This window comes from Schistocerca serialis, chromosome 7, assembly GCF_023864345.2.
Source record: "Schistocerca serialis cubense isolate TAMUIC-IGC-003099 chromosome 7, iqSchSeri2.2, whole genome shotgun sequence".
NCBI lineage: Eukaryota > Metazoa > Arthropoda > Insecta > Orthoptera > Acrididae > Schistocerca > Schistocerca serialis.
This window is the reverse complement of record NC_064644.1, coordinates 105,168,757-105,196,175: the sequence shown is the minus strand read 5'-3', so window position 1 is coordinate 105,196,175 and position 27,419 is coordinate 105,168,757.

Genomic DNA, 27,419 nt, shown 5'->3' with positions numbered 1-27,419 from the left:
GGCTAGATTTTGCAATCATTACAATATGATCGCATACCCTCTCAACACATGAAGTTTAATTTCCTTTCCTCCTCTCTTTCCGCGTGTTTTTTGTTAGCCAATATACTCACACTGAAGCGCCAAAGAAACTGGTGTAAGCATTCGTATTCAAATAGAGAGATACGTAAACAGGCAGAATACGGCGCTACGGTCGGCAGCGCCTATTTAAGACAAAAAGTGTCTGGCGCAGTTGTTAGAACGGTTACTGCTGCTACAATGGCAGGTTATCAAAATAGAAGTGAGTTTGGACGTGGTGTTATAGTCGGCGCACGAGCGGTGGGACACAGCATCTCCGAGGCAGCGATGAAACGGGGATTTTCCCGTACGACCGTTTCACGAGTGTATCGTGAATATCAGGAATCCGGTAAAACATCAGATCTCCGATATCGCTGTGGCCGGAGAAAGATCTTGCAAGAACGACTGAAGAGAATCGTTCAACGCGACCCTTCCGCAAATTGCAGTAGAGTTCAAGGCTGGGCCATCAACAAAGTGTCAGCTTGCAAACCATTCAATGAAACATGATCGATATGAGCTTTCGGAACCGGAGGCCCACTCGTGTACCCTTGATGACTGCATGACACAACTTTACGCCTCGTCTTGGCCCCTCAACACCGACACTGGACTGTTGATGACGGGAAACATGTTGCCTGATCGGACGAGTCTCGTTTCAAACTATATCGATTGATGGACGTGTACGGGAATGGAGACACCCTCACGAATTCACGAACCCTGCATGCCAGTACAGGACTGTTCAAGCTAGTGGAGGCTCTGTAATGGTGCGAGGTGTGTGCAGTTAGAGTGATGTGAGATCCCTGATGCGTCTAGATACGTCTCCGACATGTGACCCGTACGCAAGCATCCTGTCTGATCACCTGCATCCATTCATGTCCTATGTGCATTCCGACGGACTTGGGCAATGGCAGCAGGACAAGTTACTACAGAATGTATCCAGGATCACTCATCTGAGTTTAAACACTTCCGCTGACCACCAAACACCGCAGAACATGAACATTATTGAGCATATCTAGGATGTCTTCCAACGTGCTGCTGTTCAGTAGAAATCTCCAGCCCCTCGTACTCTCACGGATTTATGGACAGCCCTGCAGGACTCGAGGTGTCAGTTCCCTCCAGCGCTACTTCAGATATTAGTCGAGTCCATGCCACGTCGTGTTGCGCCACCTCTGCATCCTCGCTGGGGGGGGGGGGGGGGCTATACGATATTAGGCAGGTGTACCAGTTTCTTTGGCTCTTCAGTGAATTTTTTATGTAGCATTGAAAAAATCTGTTGAAGATTACTTCTGCGAAGTAACAAAATTTCATAACTGATCAAATAGTGCCGGCCGTTGCGGCTGAGCTGTTCTAGGCGCTTCAGTCCGGAACCACGCTGCTGCTACGGTCGCATGTTCGAATACTGCCTCGGGTATGGAGGTGTGTGATGTCCTTAGGTTAGTTAGGTTCAAGTAGTTCTAAGTTCTAGGGGACTGATGACCTCATATGTTAAGTCCCATAGTGCTTAGTGTTATTTGAACCATAACACCGTAAACAAATGTCCCACGGCCAGGAGACGAGATCATAGGGACATCTGCTTTACTGTGGCAAATGTGTAACTCAGGTTGGGTTCTCGAAACATTTGGGGGTGAGCTACCCTCGGTGCTTCACTCCGCAGGGTAGTGTTGAGATACGACATGTCTTCTCCTTTGGTCATATATTCGACATGAGAGTCTTTTTCAGATCATTTTGTAGGCTCTCTAGATTGCCAGATGAGGCGTGGAAGACAGTAAATATCGTGTACGAACCAAGGTAAAGGTTACCTAGATTGTCGTTCTCAGCTAGAATTGTGAGAATGGTACAAATGGCTCTGAGAACTATGGGACTTAACATCTGTGGTCATCAGTCAGAATGGTACAGAATAGGAGAGAATGGAGGATGGAGAATATTATGGTTGAAGTGTCTAGGGAAGATATGAATTAAAGGAAATATTTTTTATGTGTTTCCTATACGGATAGCGGTGCACCAAAGTGGGTAGGAAAGCAAGGAGAAGCGGAAATGAAAACGAAATGCTATGAGAGGTTCTAGACTTATGCACATGCCTTTGAATACCACTGCCCTTAACTAGTTATTATCTTATTGGAGGTGGTACGCCCTTGCCATTCTCCGACCTTCGCACTTGGTGAGGTTGTTATAACACTTTCTACAGGTTAAAGTAGACTGCAAGACACGGTGCAGTTCGTCATAATTTTTTTTTTTTTTTTTTTTTTTTTTTTTTTTTTTTTTTTTTTTTTTTTTTTGCATGCACAGATCATCACCATGTGTGACAGAAGTGGTAAGATACAGAAACCATCTTAGGATAGATTCGGGACTGAATCCCAGGCTTAGTATTTGTAGCCTCACACTTGGAGATGTTGGTCTTTTTATAACACATTAAGACAAAACAGCAGTATTCTTTGCACATCACGCGGTAATGGTTATGGAAAAAATGTGCAGCAATTTTCTGTCTGCAGCGATGATACGAAACATCCTGGCAGATTAAAACTGTGTGCCGGTCTGAGACTGGAACTCGTGTTCTCTGGAAGTGCTCTACCGCCTAAGCTACCCAACCATGACTCACGACCCGTCCCCACAGCTTTACTTCCGTCAGTGCTTCAGTGATTACTGTTTCTACTGTGTTAAGTAACTGCGTGTCCCTTCAGTTGCATTGTGAGGATTTTACATACTGCAAACGCTGTGACGTTGTGTCCGTCACCTTTTGTTCATCTGTCGAGGGAAATATGAAAACTTTATTACCTGTGAAAAAATTTAAATTTGCTGACCACAGCGCGTTTCAAACCTTTAGCTCCATCTTCAGATATCAATCTTGAATTTCAGTTCATTTATAGACCTCTCAGGAATTCAACGCTGCTATGTGTTTTTTCTCTTAAAAAGGGTAAATTTCAGGTGCACAGTTTGTAAGGGATCTGCGATCCCTTGCTCAACTTTTCTACTTGTTTATCCACACTGGTCGAGAGAGCATGTAGATATCGGTTACCGAAATCGAAAATCCGAGAGCTCTGTGTCAGTGATGTTAGCTTTGTAGCAATCGTGAAGTGGAAATCAGCAGTAGTAGTAGTAGAAAGACTGGTTGAGGGTGGCCGCTTCTCGTCCGACAAGCAATAGCCGTAATTACAAAAAATAATTCAAATGCCTCTGAGCACTATGAGACTTAACTTCTGAGGTCATCAGTCCCCTAGAACTTAGAACTACTTAAACCTAAGTAACCTAAGCACATCACACACATCCATGCCCGAGCCAGGATTCGAACCTGCGACCGCAGCGGTCGCGCAGTTGCAGACTGTAGCGCCTAGAACCGCTCGGCCACCAGGCCGGCGCCGTAATTACAATGCTTAGTGAGAAAATATATATTTTAGTAGAGTAGAACTGACTGAATATTCATAAGTTAATATTATGGCAGTGTTCGGGTCCACTGCTCCGTTTATTTTTTGTATTGCACTGTATCTTAGTTTGTAGTGTCACATATACGAAGGAACTCTAGAAAGTAACTTACAAATGTGGTCCCATTCCGCAACACAACTGGTGCATTGTCAAGAGAGAGCACGTATTCCCGGTCTTCTGCAGACATAGTTCTGCTGCGATATAGATGACAGAAGTATCACACTGTGGTACTGAAATGGCGTAGCTTTTGGAAACGTACTCTAGTGTTGAAATATGTGACCATTTGCACATGTAAACAATTTACAAGAACAGTGGCATATTGAGATTTGTGTTAAGCATGTTAATATTGTAAAAGACCAAGACACGATCATGAGATGAACACATGTCGGAGGATTTTTAATGTATGACATGTGATGAAGCAGCCTTTTACAGAGTACCATCTGGTAGTGAATTTAAAAACTAAACTTCATTTGAAAAATAGGTATTGAAGGCCTAGCGGTACTGACCGATCGCCGCATCATTCTCAACTCACAGGCGTCACTGGATGCGGATGTTGACAGACACGTGGTCAGCATATTGCTCTCTCGGCCGTTGTTAGTCAACGAGACCGGAGCCACTACTTCTCAGGCAGTCAGCTTCTCAACTAAGAACTGAGAGCACCCAGCATGCCAAAAATGCTCGGAAGATTCGGACGGTCACCCATCCAAATACTAGCCGAGCCCGACAGCGCTTAACTTTGGTGATCAGAATGGGAACAGGCGTTATCACTGCGGCAGTGGTGAATATGATGTCTTTAAGAAAAGTATCTTCTATCTGTCGAAACATTCGCTCCTTCCTATTCGGCTTGCGAAATGTGCGTACCCTAACGCGACCGTTTGGTCTTGTTCCGAAGGATCCTGAAACTGGAAGTCACTGGAAAATTTATTTGCTTCTCTATTTTAGTGAATGCGGAGTTGAGGCTGTCTTCTATAAAAATTATCCGGATATCCCTAAGAAATGCGGAACTGACCACTAGAGGTCACAAGAGACCAACCTGCAACTGTTACAGGAGGCTGAAAGTGTTGCGTTGTCACCAGAGAAGCAGTAACAGCAGATGGGCCGGTCACGAGAGCTCAGTGATTTCGAACGCAGACTGTCATTGGATTTCACCTCATTAATATATTTATAAGGGATATTTCAACCCTCCTTACGCTGCCCATATCGATTGTTGGTAGGTGGATGCGAAGTGGGAACCAGAAGCAACAATCACAGCTAAACGGAGAACAAGCAGTACTGTCGCACAGATACCATCGAGGCCGGCCGCTGTGGCCGAGCGGTTCTAGGCACTCCAGAACGGAACCGCGCTGCTGCTACGGTTGCAGGTTCGAATCCTGCCTTGGGCAAGGATGTGTGTGGTGTGATTAGGTTAGTTAGGTTTAAGTGGTTCTAAGTTCTAGGGGACTGATGACCTCAGATGTTAAGTCCCATAGTGCTCAGAGCCATTTGAACCATTTTTTTTTTTTTTGTACCATCGAGCATTGCGGAGGGTGGATGTAAAATATCGCACGAAATCAGCGAAATAAATCACTCATGGGCTCCAAAGAGCTACTTGCACTCCAGCTAGGACGATGACTGTACGTAGGAACTTAAAAAGGAAGGGATACAATTGTAGAGCACCTCCTCATAAGCCATTCATTTCTGTAGTCATTGTATGCGTAGCTTGAGGCGGTATTCAAGAGCGACACCACTGGTCAGTGGGTGACTGGAAACAAGTGATGTTGAGTGATGAATCACGGTATACCTGCGGCAGTCCGATGGAAGAGTTTGGGTTTGGGGAATGCCTGGAGAACTTAATCTATCATTATGTGTAGAGTGAAGCACAGAGGGCGTTTTTCCTAGTTAGTGCGTGGTCACCTTATTGCGTTTAAGAACATGTTATATGTGAACGGCTATGAACATACAGCGTTATGTATTGCGTACAGCAGAGGAACAGTTCAGAGACGATGTTTGCATCAGCACGACAATGCACGCAGTCATAAGGTAACGTCTGTGAGTCAGTGGTTTCTGGGCAACTATATTCTTGAAATGGACTGGCCTCTCAAAAGTCCCCACGAGGACTCAGTGGAACACCTTCGCGAAAAGTCTGAACGTCGACTTCGCTCCAGACCCATGCGCTCAACATCTCTACCGACTCTGGTTTCGGCTCCAGGACGAAATGTGGGATGCATTTCCTCCGTCGACATAAAGGTGAAATGTGGGCGAACCCAATATTAATGTCCTCTAATTGTCGTCACGATATTTTTGATCATTTAATGTATACGACACATTCCTGTTGGTTAACACTGTCGGCTAAACCACAGTAGAATTCTATGTCTCCCATTTCCAGTGAGGAGTAACGGGATTCAATTTCATTCTTTACCTTGCTCACACTCCACGGAATTACTGATATCATTTTGACGCGAGCACAACTTCAAAAAGACTCGTACGAGATATTTTAAGTGTTATCTCAAATAACAGCATCACACAGGACTAAGTACAGAGAGAAACGCAACAAGTAGGAAATGATCATCAACAGAGAGCCAGCAAGTACCATTTAATATTGGCAATGTTAGACGGAAATGTAATGGTTTACATCTCACAAGCATTTGTTTCTGGCCTGTACTGTCTCCGTTAAGAACATAAGACTTTTTTTAACACGTACATCTACACCTAAACAAATACGCAAAAGGAAGCAACTGTTCAGTACATGGCGTGAGGAGGGGGGGGGGGAGGGGGAGTACATCATACCGATGTTAGCATTTTTCTTTCCTAGCCCATTCGTGTTTTAAGAGAGAAGAAAATTACTATATTTATGCCTCTGTAGCTGCCTTGATCGCTCTCAACCTTCCCTCATGAACTTTGCGCGAGGTGCATAACTGTTGTCCAGTCATCTTCGCATACAGGTTATCAAAATTTACCCTACGCGGCTTCATAATTCTTCCAAGAATTCCCTTTAAGTTGCTTGACGATTTTTGTTAGACTTTCGTATCAGCTGTACCGGCCCGTTACGATGCTGGAAGCACGCCTGTGAAATCTTTCCTTTACTGTTGTCACGCCTACTTGATAAGGACTCCAAACACTGCAACAGTACTCTAGAGCATGTCACACTAGAGTGCTGAAACACACACACACGCACACACACACACACACACACACACACACACACACACACACACACACACACACACACAAGCACGTAATCACAAGTAATTCAGATAAATATTCCCGTGAGTTGATTAGCACGAGTCGCACTTCGTCTCTAGTCTTGTAATAGAAGTAGCCTTCAGTAGTTTCTTGGCCCATTCCAGAACACTTATGGCTGTGCTTCACAATAGGATTTACTGTACACGATCGCACCAGTTCCCGTGATAAATTTTAAGCCTCTCTGCATTACTTTATTCAGGACAGGCGATGCTGAGCCGTCCGCCGAACAGGGACTGAACCTTGGAACTTCGGATTTGTATTCTCACACTTGGACCTGCGTAATCAATTTAACGAATTTAACACCAAACAACGTAAGTCTTGACACACCAAGAAAGCAGCTTGCGTATCACTATCGCGTCTGTTAACAGCAAAAACATAATACTTAAGTGTAAAACCATTGCCTAAGGTCATCCATGCAGTACAGGCAGATACCAGCCTTCGTGATAAATCGGAGGAACACGATGGCAAACCGCTTCCACCCGAACCTCGCCGGGCCGGCAATCTGTCAATTGCCGTATTACGTTCAACTCTGGCGTTGGAGTGATTCAGAACCGAATACGTTACGAAGATCCGAGTTGAGTACTCTTTCCTACCAGATTAGTGACGCCAAATGCAGCTTCCCTACTTTCTGGAGAGAAACCGGGAACTGTTATGTGACTTAAAAGGTTGGTGTGGTGCGGTAACAAAGTTCTGGAAACTGTGGAATGTTCTCTAAGGGAGTGCAAAATACGGGTAGCGATAGGGAGAATTACGGAAGAGCTGATGGCAAACTCACTAATACGATACGAAAGCAGTTTCTCGATGAACAGTAATCCTTTTTGCGCGGCGTTACGCAAGTAGCGCAGGGCGTACTGGCGCCAGTAGCAGCGCGCGACGCAATGCAGCCACACGCCAGCAGCACGGGCCGTCGCCCACTGCCGCCCACGGTGGCCAGACCCGTCCCGTGGACGCGGAAGCCCCGCCGCGCTCCGTCGCTAACAGGATCGCTCGCTGCTTCTAAGGCGGTCCCCTATGTACGTGCGCACTAACGACAAACATAGCCGAGCCGGCCGCAACCACGGCAGCCGCTTACTAAGCACAACGAACAAAATGTCGTTGTCTCCATCAGACGTCAAGCTGACATCCTGCAACACTGCTTCTAGCCTTGCAAATGGCCTCTCTTCTCCGAAACAGTGACCCCACAAGCATTTTCACTTATACCTTATCCAGGCGAAGAAACGCATTGACGACCATATCTGCCGGCCGGTGTGCCCGAGCGGTTCTAGGCGCTACAGTCTGGAACCGCGCGACCGTTACGGCCGCAGGTTGGAATCCTACCTCGAGCATGGATCTGTGTGTTGTCCTTAGGTTAGTTAGGTTTAAGTAGTTCTAAGTTCTAGGGGACTGATGACCTCAGAAGTTAAGTATCATAGTGCTCACAGCCATTTGAACCATTTGACCATATCCGGTAGAACTACTGGGCTGTTATAACTAATTAGCAGCTACTCACTGAGGTTCAATGTGGGCTTCAGTCACCGTATGGCAGTAACACATGGTACATATTCTAACGTGTTAATTCGGAACCGATTTGTGATGGAAAAAATTGGTTCCAATTTTAGCCAGCAGACGTAAATCTTGCGTTCTGAACGCAAGAAAGACGTATAGAAATGTTTCCCTGTGTAATGGATTAAGAACGGCTCGTGGGAAGAAAGGTCAAACTGTAAGGTGGCATCATTTTGAGCCACATTACAACTACCACTCCGGAAAGAAGACCCTTTAATAGTATAAACATCGAGACAGGAAACCATGAACGATACTGACATCGGCTAGGGATCTTAATTTGTAGCAGAATATCTGCACGTTGGGCGACAGTGAAGCGGACGGAGACGGGAGGCTGGCAGGAGAACGGGAAAGACACAAGCGAGGCAGGCAGGCCTGAGAGCTGAAGACAACAGCGCCCGTAAGCTACTGGAAACCCCAGGCCGTTGGACCGCGGCTTAGCGGGAACCACGTGGCCGAGGACAAGAAGAAGACACTGGGGCTCGCTCACAAAACGCGTGGCGGCGTGTAGGTGGTTTCCCAACGGCCGGAACAGTCTGGAAGCTTCTAGAAGCTTTGATCGGTTGCAAAACTGAGATTGGTCGGCGCTCTGAAACGAACGCCTTCCAGCAACATGATTGGCCACGCACATTAAAGGGGGGAAAAAAAGAACAGGGGCTACGAAAAAGCGTAGCGACTAGGAAACACTTGTTCGTGGGGCGTCCAGGAGAGAGGTTGGTACTGGCGAGGTGTGCGACCTCGTTACTGGGACAGAGTACTTGTAGCGAGAGCTTGAGGATCGTCTGGTGTTCCACGGTAGCCGTGGAGGTGCCCACGGAAGCTTTTGGTCAGGTAGAATTTATGTTATCTCGCTGAGGCGAGAACGTTCGCCGCGATAAGCGTCAGATCACTGTAGTGGTCGTACATTCGCAACAGCGGTTAGGGAAGTAAAGTAAATTGCTGATCACGTGTCTTTTTCGTTCTATCCTGAGGCTTCACGTTGCTAGTCGGGACTGTAGTTCTAAATATAATTTCAATTGCCATAGCTGATGTCAGTATTCTACGCTAGAATTAACGACCGCGAATATATCACAGGACAGTGCCAGACAGAGCGATTACCAAATGTGAATAGGCAGAACTATAATGTTGCTCGTACTGTGTAATCTTGAATAGAGTGAATTGCAGAAGAGCAAAGAATTTAACACTACTGAGTGTATCATTTCATAGCTAGTACTTTCCTTTGTTATTTTATTATCTCCTTATTTGTGTATTTCATGTTTGCAGCCACCTGGCGGAGGCAGTGTTTGTAGGTCAGCACATCTGAACATTCTAGATGGTGATCTGGTGATTTATCCAGTCAGTGGGGGGCGCAGTACGTTGCCTGAATATCCATCAAACCAGCAGCTTAAGTGTGCTACTCTGTGCAAATCGGAGTTATTCAGCAAGTACATTGAGCAAGCTGTGAAGGTAAGAAGAGTTCAGAGGGAAAAAACAGAGACTTTAAGATTTGCCAATGACTCCGCAATTCTGTCAAAGATGGCAAAGGACGTAACAGAGCAGTTGAGCGGAAAGGTTTATAAAATGAACATCAACAAAAGTAAAACAACGGCAGTGGAGTGTAGTCGAATTAAATCAGGCGGTCGTGAGGGAATTAGATTAAGAAATACAAAACTAAACGTAATAGCTGACTTTTGTTATTTGGGCGGGAAACTGATGATAGCCGAAGAAGAGAGGGTATACAATGCAGACTGGTAGTATGAAGAAAAGCATTTCCGAAACAGAGGATTTTATTAACGTACAATGTAAATTTAAGTGTTATGATGAAACCTTGTCTGAAGGCAATTCTCTGGAGTGTAGCTTTATATGCATGGGAAACGTGGGCGGCAAGCAGTTCGTACAAGAAGAGAATAAAAACTTCTGAAACGTGGTGCTAGAGGTAGAGCTCTCCCCATGCGATTTCCGTGTTTTTGAAGCCCCGAACGAAGCCTTTTGTGGCCGTCTATTTGCTTCGGAGGAAGACGGTACGCCTGGGTATAACCATGGTACCGTAAGCAACCACAGACTCTTTTCAATGAAGGCAGTTACCCTCTTAACCACCGCGCTTCTTAAACATCAGTGTGCTTCTTAGACATCAGTAAAGCCTTTTGAAATTGACGATTTCAGCCAAATTTCTCGCAAAGTGCAGTGCAATCGTTTCGTTCGTTCCTAACGTCTCACCAGCAGTGCATCATGCCAGGCACTGTAACGTCACGTTGGAGGCAAGTAGTATCAAGCGTCCCCCAGGGTTCGGTATAATGTCCTACATTCGTTTCACAGTATTCAATGATGTGTCTTCAATTATGTCCTACTGCAAATACCACATGATGCTGTAATGTTTGACTTTTTAATCATATTTCACCATCATATGCACAGTTAACTTGGCTGAGTGCAGACACGAACATAGATTTCCATGCCCTTTGTCTTCTTCACTGTTTTAACAACGAACATTGTCTATGACATCTCGACCTTAACGCTCATGTCCGAACAACATGGCAGAGACACCTGTTCCCCTGACTGAAAAATCGTTTCTGTCCCACTCCATCGTTCAGCCACTATCTCGAAGTCCTTCTCAGTAGCAGGAACCCCACTTTGGAATAATCTCCCACATCTGAATGAATACAATCTCCAGCTTCAGAAAACAGTTAATAACATACCTACTAAACCGACAATAATAATTAGCTAATGATTACCGCTTTCCACGTACGAATTCGTTACCCTTGTACATCTTTTTTTCCAACTAGATCTTCTTCAATGAGATTTCCACTCTGCAGCGGAGTGTGCGCTGTCCCGAGGTCCAGAGTTCGAGTCTCGGCCTGACACACAGTTTTAATCTGCCAGGAAATTTCAGATCTTTCTCGTTTCCCGGTATTCATAGCTGGTGCCGTCCCTTTAAAATTTCCTTTTCCCAGAACTCACCATATTAGCCAAAATCTATTTTGTACACTTACAAATTCTTTTTGTATTTGCTACTTAGCTCTTTATCAGCTGTTTGCTGGCACCTGATGATTACAACTATAGACACCGACTGAAGGTGGTGTAGATATTTGGAAGGGTAAGGGAGTGTTAAATATTGTCTATTGCGTGAAACTGAACTCTACTGCCAAAGTCTTGGAGACTGTTAAGGGATATTTTCTGTATTGCTGCTAGCTGTACCCAGCCAAGCATTGCTGTGGCCCAGTCTTATTGAACGGAACAGAACGCACAAACCGCACATACACCCTACTCCCCTTCTCCCTCCTGTCCCTGTCCATTTCCTCTCTTTGTTCATCCCTCCTCCTTCGCCCTTTCTCTGCCATCACCTCCTCCTTTCTCTCTGTGTCCATCCTCTCCTCCTCTAATATTTTAAACGTCCCGCTATCCTAGTTAAAACTGCCTGAGACAAAGGAAACAAAACTGCAGAATTTTATAGCAGAGCACAGTAGCACGTCTTCTTTCCTTTAGTCTGGTTTAACAGTAAACAAGTACACTGTTGTTTAAAAAAATACATAGTCGGTGCCTGTCTAAATAGAGTATCGATTAAAATTTGTAATTAATCGCCCAAGAGCTTTTCGAGGTTTTCGCTAACAAGGTTTCAATATTGTATATTTTATATATACATTTGTGTATTATGTATTTTAAAAGTATATATCCTATATTCGTCCAAAATTTTATTCGAATAACGTTTACGGATTTGAAATAAATCGGTCAAGTATATTTTGATGCCCGTCCAAATGTTCGTTAGCCTATCACGTAAAAATATGAATTTAATCGATCAATAACCTTTTGAGATTTTTGATAACAACGTTTCTCCTTCAAATATTAGGTACCGTATTTATTTGCATATTACATACAGTGTGTTTTTTTAACTAGTAACAACTAAATATCTCAATTATGACGCATCATACAAAAAAAAAAAAAAATGCTCTCGGTGAAAAGTTAGTATTAGTAAAGGGGACTGCTGTCTGTTCTGTAAGTGGCCACCACCTCACCAGCCTTCCTGGGTGGGCGTGGTCAACTTTGCATTTTCAAATCGTGAAGTCCCATTTTTATTGCATATTCACAATCTAACCCGAAAAATGTGTAAGGTTTACTCAGACTATTACTTCCCATTCATGATAGATCCACTGTAATGGACAAAGTCCAAGTGTGCCTGTTCTTGCAATTAAATGTCAGCAGCAGCTTATATGGAACTGGGTGCCACGTTTTCCAAATATATAATATATAATTTCCCTTTTATACCTCGGTTATACTTTTTATATGCTTTTATTTATGTTCTCGCTGGTAGTACAATACTTGCTTGGCAACGTACAGAAATGTGATTCATTTGCTGTAAATTATCAATCTGTCAATCTGTATTTATAATTATCACATAAAATATGTGCACTTTTGGGCATGTCATGGCATTATGCTACTGTGAATAAGATAATGACATCTGTTAAACTCATATTAAATAAGTTTTTGAAATGTACTTCTTATACTTAAACGTAAATGTATGGTCATGGTCTAATAATTTATGATATCCCTATTTTTGTAGGCTTCTTAAGAAGACAGATTAATCTACTGAAATCGGTAAAGCGGAATAAAAGTAAATGTGCAAATGACGACTGCATTTTCTTCTGAAAAAAAGTAATTGGGAATATGGACGGATTAAAATAAAGTTAAACACATATCCTATTAGCTATTGTTTCTACAAGTTATCGATTATCTAGACTAAAGGGTTGAAAAGTTCTTTTAGTTACATGGGATGCAGCACTGTTTTTGTTCAGCTACATGACAAGTAGTAACGTACTGAAAACACGTTTCTGTACTGACAGACTTCGTTAACTATTTTGTAAAATGTGTCAGTTAACCATTTAGTTTAGAGAAACCCGAATGCAATCAAGTAAATATTAAGCTATAAATAGGGGACACGCAGTGGCTATTTGAGATAGTCGAGAAAGCAGCTATGTTTCTGACTATCAGGTTAAATTTAGCTGCTAAATGAACAAATAACGTAATAATAATAATAATAATAATAATAATAATAATAATAATTTCGCGTGGCTCAAGCGCCAAGTGCAAATCCTTCGACTGGATGCCAATTCGGCGACTTGATATCCCTAGCGTACTCCAGAAATCCTACCGTGTAAAGCGCACCTACAGTTTAACATGGAATAATAAGATTAAGGAGTACAGTGATACTTGTTGCTGACAAAATGTACAGATTAACTTCTTATGACATCCCTGTCTTTCGTCGATGTATGAATTAGCTCGTTCCCCATCCTTGGAGCTTCTCGTTCTTGGCGGAATGAATGAATGGACAAATAAATGAATCATTGAATGACAAATAATGAATACGAAATGAGAGGTGTGGCTTAAGAACTGCCGGATCGTACACTCTAAAACAAGTGAACGTGAGATGTGACGCTGTCGCGCAGCAATACAGCGTGCACTCGTGACCGGGCGCTAACCATCTTCCGAAACACAAGAATAAACTGATCTTTCCGGGGAGGAGGATGACGGCGACATATTAGTGATACTGAAACGTCCCCTTTGAAAATTATGAATGACTGTGCTGGTAAACTTCTACGTGATTTGATTTTCAAACAGCTGAGCAAAACTCAACGTACTCAAACAGTTGTCTTTTTACTTATTTTGATCATCACTAAACTTACACACAATATTTTTAGCGCAACGCAATCTGACTTTCAATAATCCCTACGAAAGAACTGCCGTGACTAACAATAACCTATACCTTTCATGAATAACTTACCTCACAAAAATCTTCGTTACTCGAACTACTGCAATACAGCGAACGCCAATACTGGCAGCTAAATGAAAGATTCTAACAACTGAAGGCACTAACTACTGATAGGCATAGTTAGCAAATGAAAGATTTTGATAGAGAACAAACAATGTATTTACCTTAATAATGTTCAAAAGTCATCATATATATATCAATTCATGACATTCATATTTACAAATTTCCTTTTTCTGGCGGTCACATGTCCAGATCGTCCGCTTGCAGTAACCTCTCAAAACTCTGGCATCTCTCTCTCCACATCGACCACTGCTGATGGCTCACCAACCGCCCAACGCTACGCGCTGTTCACATCCAACTGCCCAACACTATACAAGTGAATATTCCAACAATGAGTCCAACCAGCCACAGATTGCACACAGCGCAGTCAGCGATTTTGATACAGAGCACTAAATGGCGTTACTAACATAAAAACCTCAACAGCCTACTTACAATGCGTACGGAAGCAACGATTTCACATGGTAATGTACATGCGAAGATCTTATACAAAGATTTTCCAAAACCTGGACACACGAGATATTCTAACAGGTACTGCTCTCTGTTTGATTAAACGTATTATATATTAGACAGTCGGCGGTCTACTTTTGTAGTCTGAATGTCACTGTTGCTACGTTAGTTCCTCAATACACACATCACGGAAATTCCCAGTGTTCTTTACCATGCTTTCATGTGTTTACCACTTTTCTTAAGCATCATTTAAGTCGTTAATGTTCCTTGCTTTATGACCCTACTTGCAGGCGAACCCGGGACTGCCCAGGTATTATTTATTTTACCGATTCTCTGTTAGTAACGAAAACAAAACGTGAACTGTGTTTGTAGTCTAATATCCTGGGCAGTTTCTGTACGTTTGGTGCAGCTAGTTCGTGTGTCTACAACTCGATTTTGTAAACGTCTCTGAGGCAACGCGTGTTCGTAGCTCTATAGACGGCTATCGTTTTCGCTCACACCCCTTTGCTCTTTGCAGCTGAAAGCTGTCAGGGATTTTCTTAAGCTGGCTCGACTGTAGAAGTATCTTATTAGTAAAGAATAAATGTATTATGCGGTATGTTTTCACGTATCTTAGTTTATGACATTGTCTCTCTTGAACTAGGTATCGGACAACGATACATTTGTGTTGGGATATTCAGCCGTATACCGGTATGTGGGTACTGCCTGTAAAATGTATTGCGAATAGAGTTAGCACCAAAGAAGGAATAAATTATACGTCATGCACTGTGCATGCCAACGGCCTTGCCGCAGTGGTAACACCGGTTCTCGTCAGATTACAAGTTAAGCACTGTCGGGCACTTGGATGGGTGACCATCCAGTCTGCCGAGCGCTTTTGGCAAACGGGGTGCACTCAGCCCTTGTGCGCCAAACTGAGGAGCTACTTGATTGGAAGTAGCGGCTCTGGTCTCGGAAACTGACCCACGGCCAGGAGAGCGGTGTGCTGAGCACATGCCCCTCCATACCGCATCCAGTGACGCCTATGGGCTGAGGATGACACGGCGGCCTGTCGGTGCCGTTGGGCCTTCATGGCCTGTTCGGGAGGAGGAGATGCATTGTGCGGTAGCTTTTTCTCGCGTCAGTGTTTATGACGTCAAATCTACCGACGTATGTCACACAATGATATATGTTGATTCAATCAGCGACATATGTGAATATTGTCTGCAAAACGTCATGGAAATAGAGTTAGTAGCAGAGACGTATTGTCCGCAGCTCGTGGTCGTGCGGTAGCGTTCTCACTTCCCCCACCCGGGTTCCCGGGTTCGATTCCCCACGGGGTCAGGGATTTTCTCTGCCTCGTGATGACTGGGTGTTGCGTGATGTCCTTAGGTTAGTTAGGTTTAAGTAGTTCTAAGTTCTAGGGGACTGATGACCATAGATGTTAAGTCCCACAGTGCTCAGAGCCAGCAAAGACGTAGTAAATTTAAACGTCGTGTACAATGCGGCAGTTTTTAACCCATCTCAGCGTTTATGACGTCATATCTCCTGAACTGAATGTAATACCATTATATAATTTTGTAGGTGCATTTAGCGGCAAATTTGGATATTGTCTACGAAATTTATGGCGAATAGAGCTAGTAATACAGAATAAATAAATTTAAACATTATACATGATGCGACAGTTTTTCACGCATCTCATTGTTTTTGACGTCGTATCTCCTGAACTGTGATAGATAGGTGGCTCTTACTCTAATAGAGATTGTTGTCTGACTCTAAAGGATTTGTGTGCCACGTTCAGTGCTCTCATTAGGGACGGCGCCAGCGATAGCAGGGGCATAGTGATTTTTAACAGTAACAGCACAATCACTACGAATTTACACATTATCTGGAGCGAATCTCTAGTTAATTATGTCACCTCCTGTATTACTTTAAACTGCAAGCCAAAATCCATTATTTGGACCATTTGAAAATGACTATGAAACCGAAGGAGATCGATTTAAGAATTTGAACGCGAGTTCTTCTGCCATAAACACCTTTGAAGTTATTCAGAAGTAACATTGTATTCTAATTTCTCCTATACTGAATTATCGGAATAGAAATAACTAAATGGCCTTACATCTTCCTCAAGAAGTTAGGCCGCTCGGAGTAGAAGCTTGGCCCATGAAATGGAAAAGACTCGCAAACACTCTTAGAATGCGTATGTTTGAAGACTCACAGCGTTCAACATTCAACAAATTAGTGTCCTTGCTAAATGAGTCCGACTCCAAGTTGGATACAACGCAGAAAAATGAAGAATGTATAAAATCCAAACTCAGACAAAATTTTCATCACTCTTCTCTATTTCCGCTCACACTAACTCACAAAAAATGGTTCAAATGGCTCTGAGCACTATGCGACTTAACTTCGGAGGTCATCAGTCGCCTAGAACTTAGAACTAATTAAACCTAACTAACCTAAGGACATCACACACATCCATGCCCGAGGAAGGATTCGAACCTGTGACAGTAACGGTCTCTCGGTTCCAGACTGTAGCGCCTAGAACTGCACGGCCACTCCGGCCGGCACTGACTCACACAACTACTGTCTGTTATTGAAGCTGTAATCATTGTCTCTGTTCCTGGATAGATTTATTAAGAGAAGGTTATTATATCTATTCAGTATTTACTAAGAGAAGATCATTATAGCTTTTGTGGGTGAAACCATACACGCACATTAACCCAGCCCAGGGTGCTTAGAGCGGGGTTGCGACACTTGTGAGGAGCGACAGTTGTGAGGAGACCCGGCCGAACAGGTAGCGGGCGGTCGACAGGGACACCAAACAGGTAGCACACCGCAGTTCAATACTGCATCGTCACATCACTGCCGTCACACAGGAGTGCAAAACGATCGCTGAAGCGCATCAGGCAAAAGGCGTGGGATCTACACAAGATCAGCCCGATGCTGCAGGAATATTTCTGCAAGAACATCATTTGCTAATGAATAATGCGAGCAAATTTTTACTTGCAGATGACGACAGAGGACCAAATGATAGGATATTGGTGTTCGCCAGCGAAAGGGGAAAATCCTGTTTAACAGACTGCAATTCATTCTTTGTCGATGGAACTTTCAAAAGCTCCAGCAAGCAGTTTGGACAGTTATTTATTGTTCACGCCGATATTTCTAGTTCTGAGGAGGAAACAAACACAGTTCCAACGGTGTATGCCTTACTACCCAAGAAAAAGCGAGAAACGTACGATCGCTTTTTCACAGCTGTTGAGAGCAACGTACCTGGATGGAATCCTACAGCTATCGTGATGAATTTTGAAGCTGCAATCATCGAACCAGTAACACATTTGTTTCCTGATGCAAAGGTTAATGGCTGCAACTACCATTTCAATCAGTCCTTGTGGAGGCAAGTGCAGAATTGCGGCCTAGTTGCTGACTACAAGGAAAACGAGAAATTCGTTTTCACATAAGATTGTGTTCCGCTTTGGCTCACATTCCCCTGGACGTGTAAGATGATGGGTGGCTATGCATTCAGGAGCGCACGCCAGATAACGAAAAACTGCAAGATTTTCACGACTATTTTGTTGAACAATGGCTGAATAATGAAGACATACCAAGAGATGTATGGAACTGCGCAGGAAGGCGTCACCGAACCAACAATGTTTTTGAGAAGGATGGAATCGGAGGATAAATACATTAATTTCGAAGGTTCATCCAAATTTTTACTCCTTAGTAAAAATTCTCAGAGAAGACGCAGAATATCATGGGCACCGATTAGTTTTAAATCTTGGTGGGAAAAGAAGAAAGAAGTCCGCAATTACGACGGATGAGATAGTTTCTAAGACCCTTACATGACTCCAAGTTGACAGCAATATAAAATCATTTCTTACTTGCGTGGCTTATGCACAGAAATTACAGTGAAAAGGAAATGGCTGAACCTACTGCAACACCTGTAAATACTGAAAAGGGATTCTGTTCACGCCGATAGCCCTAATGTAAAAATTGTAAATAAATAATCATCCTGTGAATATTGTAAATAAATATAATGCAGGACGAAGAGATACTACCTCCTCGTGGTGTTCCCTGGAAACGAGACAAAGTCGGCTAAATGTCTCTTGCAAATTGTAAAAGATTCACTAATGAAGTCTGAAAAGTCATAGCTTTTCTAACAATCATAATCAGCATTTTTGTGTAGAGAATTTTAGAAACAATGTCTGTTTTAGTGGACGATGAATACATCTTGTTTCAATACATAAACTGCATTCCTCAACGCTAATTGCTAGCAGGACTCACATTAGACCTCAGTACACTTCCCTGCGTGGTACAGAAAATGTGAGGTTTATTTCGAAATAATTAAAGAAAAAGTTTCTACCGAGAACCAAATTCTTTAGTTGGCTCCTCTTAATATACAGGGTGATTCAAAAAGAATACCACAACTTTAGGAATTTAAAACTCTGAAACGACAAAAGGCAGAGCTAAGCACTATCTGTCGGCGAATTAAGGGAGCTATAAAGTTTCATTTAGTCGTACATTTGTTCGCTTGAGGCGCTGTTGACTAGGCGTCAGCGTCAGTTGATGCTAAGATGGCGACCGCTCAACAGAAAGCTTTTTGTGTTATTGAGTACGGCAGAAGTGAATCGACGACAGTTGTTCAGCGTGCATTTCGAACGAAGTATGGTGTTAAACCTCCTGATAGGTGGTGTATTAAACGTTGGTATAAACAGTTTACAGAGAATGGGTGTTTGTGCAAAGGGAAAAGTTCTGGACAGCCGAGAACGAGTGATGAAAATGTAGCACGCATCCAGCAAGCATTTGTTCGCAGCCCAGGAAAATCGACTCGCAGAGCTAGCAGAGAGCTGCAAATTCCACAATCAACTGTATGGAGAGTCCTGCGAAAAAGGTTAGTTATGAAACCTGAACGTCAACTACCCGAGGCGATGGATCGGGCGCCAGGCAGGCAGTGACAGAGCACTTCATCACTGGCCTCCAAGAAGCCCTGATCTTACCCCCTGCGATTTTTTCTTATGGGGGTATGTTAAGGATATGGTGTTTCAGCCACCTCTCCCAGCCACCATTGATGATTTGAAACGAGAAATAACAGCAGCTATCCAAACTGTTACGCCTGATATGCTACAGAGAGTGGGAGTATCGGGTTGATATTGCTCGTGTGTCTGGAGCGGGCTATATTGAACATCTCTGAACTTGTTTTTGAGTGAAAAAAAAACCTTTTTAAATACTCTTTGTAATGATGTATATCAGAAGGTTATATTATGTTTCTTTCATTAAATACACATTTTTAAAGTTGTGGTATTCTTTTTGAATCACCCTGTAAAAGGTTGCCTCTCATATCATATCAAATTTTGGGCGAGGGGTTGAAAGATGGAAAAAATTTTCGGTTTCAATAGTTTCTGAAAATACATCGTTGAGGTTGAGCGAATATTATGCCCTATGTGAGATTAAACAGAACAAAAATTCCAAAAGGTCTTACGCATAGCTGCGCTGCAACTAATGGTTGACGTGATATTGTGGGGGCAAAATCAGCTCCGATTTCTAATTTGACCAAGGCTACTCTTCCTTCCCCAAAAAAGTTCTCGAATAATGTAACCTGGCTGCACTGGAGGAGCGTGAATGTCCCTCGGCAGCTGCCCGGGCCCGCACAAGCCGAGCGCTCAGTCACACTAAGCGGCGGCAGGTAGTGGACGAGCGGGTAATGGCGCAGCATTTGCGACACACCCTGTGGCGGTCCCTTAGCATCCAGGATTTCTCACAAGTGTCGCCACTCTCCAGTTTCTCACAAGTGTCGCTTCTCACAAGTGTCTGCAACTCCTTAGAGCCCCCTTCTCTAAGCTCACTTGGGTAATTCTAAGCAGGATCGTTCACGTCGCAGCGGTGGGTCCGGCTTTCGAGCTGGTGGCAAAGTTCTGCTGGGGACCCAGTATCGTGGGGTATAACGCGTTACCCATGCCCAGTATTACGGGTGAAGACCACATCGGCAAGGAAGGAGCAGAAGATGGACTTCGGTACGACGGGCTTGGCGTAAGTGGCACCTCGTTCCCAGAGGAACCCAAGGGAGGAATAGACAGAGTCCCTGAGCTCAGAAAGGCAATCGTCTAGTGGAAGAAAACCATGACTAAAAATCACGTGGTCCTCCAAGTCGGGGGTTTAGGCGTTGGACCTGCACTGCACCATAGCAAAAGGAATCACATGTAAAAACCTCCCAATTTAGCCTCGGAACGGAATGGGTCAAAACGAAGACGATAACAGCCACAAAAAACATAATGAGAATTGCAACATAGAATATACAAGGAATGGAGATTGGGATGCGGGAAGCGGCGGTAGTCGCAGAAACCTCGCTCATTAAAGAAAGGTTGTTATAACAACTATGGATTAGAAGTTTTTCGAGATTAGTGAATTTTGACACAAATGAGTCACAATCGCTAAACGGGCTGTCGATAGATACTACAGTATCACTATTTTTCATGTTGCCACTATTTCCTTCAGATAATAAATCAGTACTAAGCACTGCCTAGCCGAAAATAATTTTCTTCTTATGTCATCCACAAATACCAACTTTTCTTTTGACACGACATTATTTTCGAAATTTCCAGTTTCCTTTAGCACATCCTCGCACAACTCTCACGTGTTTGGGACACCAGAGATCCCACTCCACTACCGACAGTATTTGCGAGTAGGACTCAGTGACTTTCATTTATAACCATTTATTAGAGGTGGAATGTTATCACATCTGCATTTATATTTGTTTTCGGCGATTTTCGTACAGGAAATTAGCTGTCCAGTTTTCCACTCTCCGGCACAATGCGTATCAGAAAGGTCATTTTCGTGCCAGTGTGGGTATTGCACTCCTCATAACTCATCCTTAATATGCATGAACTCGGCCGTAATCTGCCTTGTTTCGATTTTTCGTTACTTTTCAGGTCTTTTTCGAATGACTGTAGATGATATTGCGGTATTAGCTTTTGGTGTCAAACAAGAAGTTCTAAAAATCATCACTGCGTATAGTTTTTGTGCAAGACATGTTCGCAGCCACAGCTGCTCGACCTCTATGTTACGAAGTAGTAATTCTACTCCAAACAGCATACAGAATGGAGTATTTATCCGTTATCCATGATATCACGCACCGGAGTTTCGTCTGTGCGCTATGAACTAGCTTCCTTACACTTTTTACAGCGTAAATGTAAAGAAAACTGTTATTTGCACGCTTTCTAGAAGATTCTAGAGATCATGTCGATTAGTTGCTGTTGCTAACTTCGATACATAGGTAAAAAATGATACTCGTCGGGCCGTTTCCATCATCCGTTCTTTCAGACCCTGTCTATAGTCCAATACACTATTATTTAGTGGTGTAACGTCCTCAGTTCTCTGTGATGGAATGAGTGAACGGTGCCCCTACTGCCGTAAAATGTTGTTTTCTGGTTCGCAAGCAGTTCTGCAAATACTAAAGAAGCATCGTAGGCAACGTCAGAACGCCCCACTAGTGTTCGATCTAACGTAGCACTTGGAAATTCTACAGCAGAACAACCACAAAAATCTAATTTATTTGGGTAGAAGGCCACTGCAGCTTTCGAGGCAATGAACTGGTGGACAAACTAGCAAATGATGCGATCATTACTGTCAGTCACAAGTATGACGATGTCCCGAATTCATACTTTTTTGTGACTTTCATCTACATCTCCATCCACGTGATTACTCTGCTATTAACAATAAAGTGCCTGGTAGAGGGTTAAATGAACAACCTTCAAGCTGTCTACCGCTTCACTCTCTAACAGCACGCGGGAAAAACGAGCACTTAAATTTTCCTGTGCGAGCCCTGATTTCTCTTATTTTATCGTGATGATCATTTCTCCCTAGGTAGGTGGGTGCCAACAGAATGTTTTCTCAATCGGAGGAGAAAACTGGTGATTTAAATTTCATGAGAAAATCCCGTCGCAAGTAAAAACGCCTTTGTTATAATGATTGCCACTCCAATTCACGTATCATGTCTGTGACAGTACCTCCCCTATTTCGCGATAATACAAAACGAGCTGCCCTTCTTTGTACTTTTTCGATGTCATCCGTCAGTCCCACCTGATGCGGATCCCAAACCGCACATCAATACTCCAAAACAGGGTGGACAAGCGTGGTGTAAGTAGTCTCTAGTAGACCTGTTGCACCTTCTAAGTGTTCTGCCAATGAATCGCAGTCTTTGGTTTGTTCTACCCGCAATATTATCTATGTGATCGTTCCAATTTAGGTTATTTGTAGCTGTAATCCCTAATTATGAATGAATTTATAGCTTTCAGATTTTTATCGCGTAATCGAAATTTAGCTGATTTCTTTTAGCACACATGTGAGTAACTTCACACTTTTCCTTATTCAGGGTCAATTGCCACTATTCGCGCCATACAGATAAGCCATCACTAAGAAATCAGTGGAACAATAAATGGAGAACTTCTAGAGCCACTAGTGGACGGTCTTATGCATGATGGAACAAATAAGAGTGGCCCAGATGAGTGGATACGATTGGACTCGAATGTATGCGTACAACCACACCCCATGATGTGCACACATCGTATACGCCCGTCGTGTGATCCACAGCCATTCAGAGCGCAGTGCGGGCTGTGTTAGTGGGAGGGGAGCAGTGCAAAGGGGACGATCGTACTCACAGTCGAGCAGTGGGTGTTCGTTGTGGAAAGTTACGTGACAACAATGTCGTGGAAATCGTGTGGCCAGTTGCCTGCTGAGAAGTTGCATGGTGTCAATGAGTCAGCAAAGAGTGCCATGCAACACTTAGTCCGAAAATGGTGTCAGACAGGGTCTGTTTCGTACAAGTCAAAAAACATTCCAAAACGTGCCCCCACACCAAAGAATGTGGCTGCAGTTCACCAAAAAGGGCTTCAGAGTTCTATTAAATCAACCCGACGCCCGACGCATGATACCACTATACGACGTCGATCATGCGGATGAATACTCCACCTGGACCTGCACATAGATGCGTACCGAGTGTCTGTCGTTCATGCATTAAAACCAGCAGATGCTCCTCAGCGCCTCCAGTTTTATGATTGGCTGTTCACCGAGATACCAATGAATGACTTGGACACGGATCTGTTTTTTATGTCTGATGAAGCCTGGTTTCACCTGAGTTATAACGTCAACTCACACAATCACAGCTTCTGGTCAGCGAAGAATCCGAATAGTTTCCACGAAACACCATTGCATGATCAGAAGGTTGGTGTTTGGTGTGAAGTGTCTGCACGCTTCATTATTAGTGCCATCTGTTTTCGCTGCACGCTGACTTCGGCGAATTACTTTGCCAACATTTTGTAACCATTTGTGTCAGCATTAACAGCGGAGGAAAAGACCTACAATAACTACCAAGATGGTGGAGCAACTGCCCATACCGCCGGCCGAAACATGGAGCACATTCACACAATCTTCACGCCTGACTGGGCTGTTAGCAGAAGTAAGTCTGGTCGCGGCCTTAGCTGGCCACCCAGTTCACCCGATCTGTCAGTGTGTGATTACTTCGTGTGGGGAGCCCTCAAGTCTAATGTGTATCGCAAAAATCCTCATAGTTGAGCCGTGATAGAAATTGCTGTTTTGGAGAGCGCGCCGCTGCGCGTAGGGTGATGCAGTCGCCATCCGTTTCTGGCGGTGGCGCCGCTGTGACAATCGCAGCTTTGGTGTCTCCCTCTGGTGGGAAAGGGGAAAGGTTGCCTGATCACGTGCATTTAAGGGGCGCCATGAGCTCGCCAGTTGGTCAGTCTGGGTCAACCTCTCGTCCCCAGCTTGCTAGTCTTTGTGAGGCAGTTAGTGTGTCTGTCGTCCGGAGTGCTAGTATGTCTTTCGTTCGGATCAACCTTTAAAAACGGCAAAAAGAGAGTCTTTCCAATCCGCCAGTAAGAGAACTCAGCGAGTGGTCGCCCGGTGGTTGGATCGGTCGGTTGGTCGATCGCGCACTGAGACTCAAGACGACTTCTCCGTCTTGAGCGTCGGCGCATGTGAGGTCGCCACGTGAGTCCAGTAGGCCGCGCCGTACGGCGATGGGTAGTGGCTTCGCGGTCGACACGAGAACAACAGGAGTCAACCCACGGCATCGGTCTGGCCGGTGAGAGCTGCGACGCCGTGGTGTAACTGGTTCTCCGAGCGCTTCTGGGCCCTCTCAGTTACCATCTTGTGTAGCTTGGCTCGGTCCTTTCCTGGTGCAGGGATGTCGTTTTGCCAGTGGGCATGTTTCCTCTGCATGGTTGGGTCCGAGCCAGTATTTCCGCCATCGTGTGTCTGGAAGTGAGTGGGAGACGCACCAGCAGTGCAGTCGCAACGGAGCAGTAGTCGCGGACGGAGCAGCGGGCAGTCGGTCGGTTGGTGCGGACCAGGAAAGACGGGAGATCGGCGCGCCTTCCTGCGTCCGTTGAAGCGGCTGGCAGCGGACGGTTCGGGAGAGCGTTTTGGGGGTGCTGCGCCAGGTCTTCTCGAGAAATCGTAGTTTATTAGAAGTTAAGTGATTGGTGATACGTTGTGTGATTTACTCTTGTTAAATTTTACTTGTTTTCTTGGTCAGTCCCTCGTCCCCAGCTTGCTCGTCTGTCTCCTGTCCGCATTTGTTAGGCAGTTAGTGTCTGTCTGTCGTTCGGAGCTGCCTCTGTCATCTTTGTCGGATTTGGTGTGTTAACGGATTTATTGCTTGGAGTGTAACGGCCTAAAACCTGAAATATGTTTTGATCTTGCCTATCATCTTGAGAGGCGGTATCTGTGTACTGTAGAGCATCTTAACTATTGCTTGGCCAACCTTGTAGAATTTTATATAAAATTGCATTTTATAGGCTTTTATTTAAATGATCATTTTAGTATATAAAGTTGCCACCCTTTTACCATAAGACTTTTCTTAGAAGTTAAAATCAAGTTGCACCTCCGGCGGCAAAAATTAATATTTTAACTATAGTGTTTTGTACCTTCTCCATCCCTCCTACGGGGTGCGTAGTTTGTGTGCTTGTGTGAATTGTTAAAACTTTTAGTTTCAAGTGATCTGGTGTGTTACAGATTTGCACCAGTGTAGTCTTTCAGAAGTGGTTGTGAGCCGTCGTAAGTACGGCCGTGTCAAAAGGGAGCGGCAAGGTTTTCAGCATGAAAGCTCATACCGTCAAAATTTGTTTCATTTTGCCCCTGAATAAATTGTAACTTGGTATTTAGAGGATGCTTTCTGATTATAATTTTAAATCTGTTTCTTTAAAAAAATGCTTTCAGGCAGTAGTAAAGTCAATAACAATTCCCATTTGTTAAAAGCAATTTGATTTTGATTTTATCAGTTACTCCCTGGCAACTACTTCCACGCTCACATAGTGTGATTAAATGTCATAATGTTCTTGATGAATCGCTAGTAAATGAAATAAATTTTAAGAACGTTCTTAAGGAAAAGCTTTGAAAGTAAATCTACGGATCAATAGTCGTCAAGAACTACAGCATAACATTTAGGATGAGATTGCAGCAGTTCCAGCAGTCCAGCTTCGATCGGCCTTTAACAACTTGCTGACCAGGCCCAAAAGTGACAAGAGATGAACAGCTGCTACAGTCAGGTTATTACTGTATTTCCTTTTCTCTGCAGTGTTTCTTTGTACCCTGGAACTCATGTTATATGGGCCTCTTTTATTTTTCACACCCTGTAGTGAGCTACATCACTGTGTCCCAGTCGTACAAGTTCCGAACAAACCATCCAATGTAGGGTTTTTATGGGATGGTAACACTAATGAAATTTAATGAAGGGCTCTAAAAATATAAAAAAATAAATAGCAATAATAGCTGATAATTATAACTGGCCCGACGCGTAAGAACGGACACCTCCTCCTGTACATCGAGGAAGCAATGATGAAAATAAAAGAAAGGTGAAAGGATATCAATGATACGATTCGCTGATGACATTGCTATCCTGACTGAAAGTGAAGAAGAATTAAATGATCTGCTGAACGGAATGAACAGTCTAATGAGTACACAGTATGGTTTGAGAGTAAATCGGAGAAAGACGAAGGTAATGAGAAGTAGTAGAAATGAGAACAGCGAGAAACGTAACATCAGGATTGATGGTCACGAAGTCAATGAAGTTAAGGAATTCTGCTACCTAGGCAGTAAAATAACCAATGACGGACGGAGCAAGAAGGACATCAAAAGCAGACTCGCTATTGCAAAAAAGGCATTTCTGGCCAAGAGAAGTCTACTAATATCAAATACTGGCCTTAATTTGAGGAAGAAATTTCTGAGGATGTACGTCTGGAGTACAGCATTGTATGGTAGTGAAACATGGACTGTGGGAAAACCGGAACAGAAGAGAATCGAAGCATTTGAGATGTGGTGCTATAGACGAAAGTTGAAAATTAGGTGGACTGATAAGGTAAGGAATGAGGAGGTTCTACGCAGAATCGGAGAGGAAAGGAATATGTGGAAAACACTGATAAGGAGAAGGGACAGGATGATAGGACATCTGCTAAGAGATGAGGGAATGACTTCCATGGTACTAGAGGGAGCTGTAGAGGGCAAAGAGTAGGGGCGAAAGGCTGTAGACTTGTCTTACACCCTTCTTAATACGAGCACTTCGTTCTTGATCGTCCACTCTTATTAGTCCCTCTTGGTTGTTGTACATATTGTATATGACCCGTCTCTCCCTATAGCTTACCCCTACTTTTTTCAGAATGTCGAAGAGCTTGCACCATTTCAGATTGTCGAACGCTTTTTCCATGTCGACAAATCCTATGAAAGTGCCTTGACTTTTCTTTAGCCTTGCTTCCATTATTAGCGGTAACGTCAGAATTGCCTCTCTCGTACCTTTACTTTTCCTAAAGCCGAACTGATCGTCACCTACCGCGTTCTCAATTTTCTTTTCCATTCTTCTGTATCTTATTCTTGTAAGCAGCTTCGATGCATGAGCTGTTAAGCTGATTGTGCGATAATTCTCGCACTTGTCAGCTCTTGCCGTCTTCGGAATTGTGTAGATGAT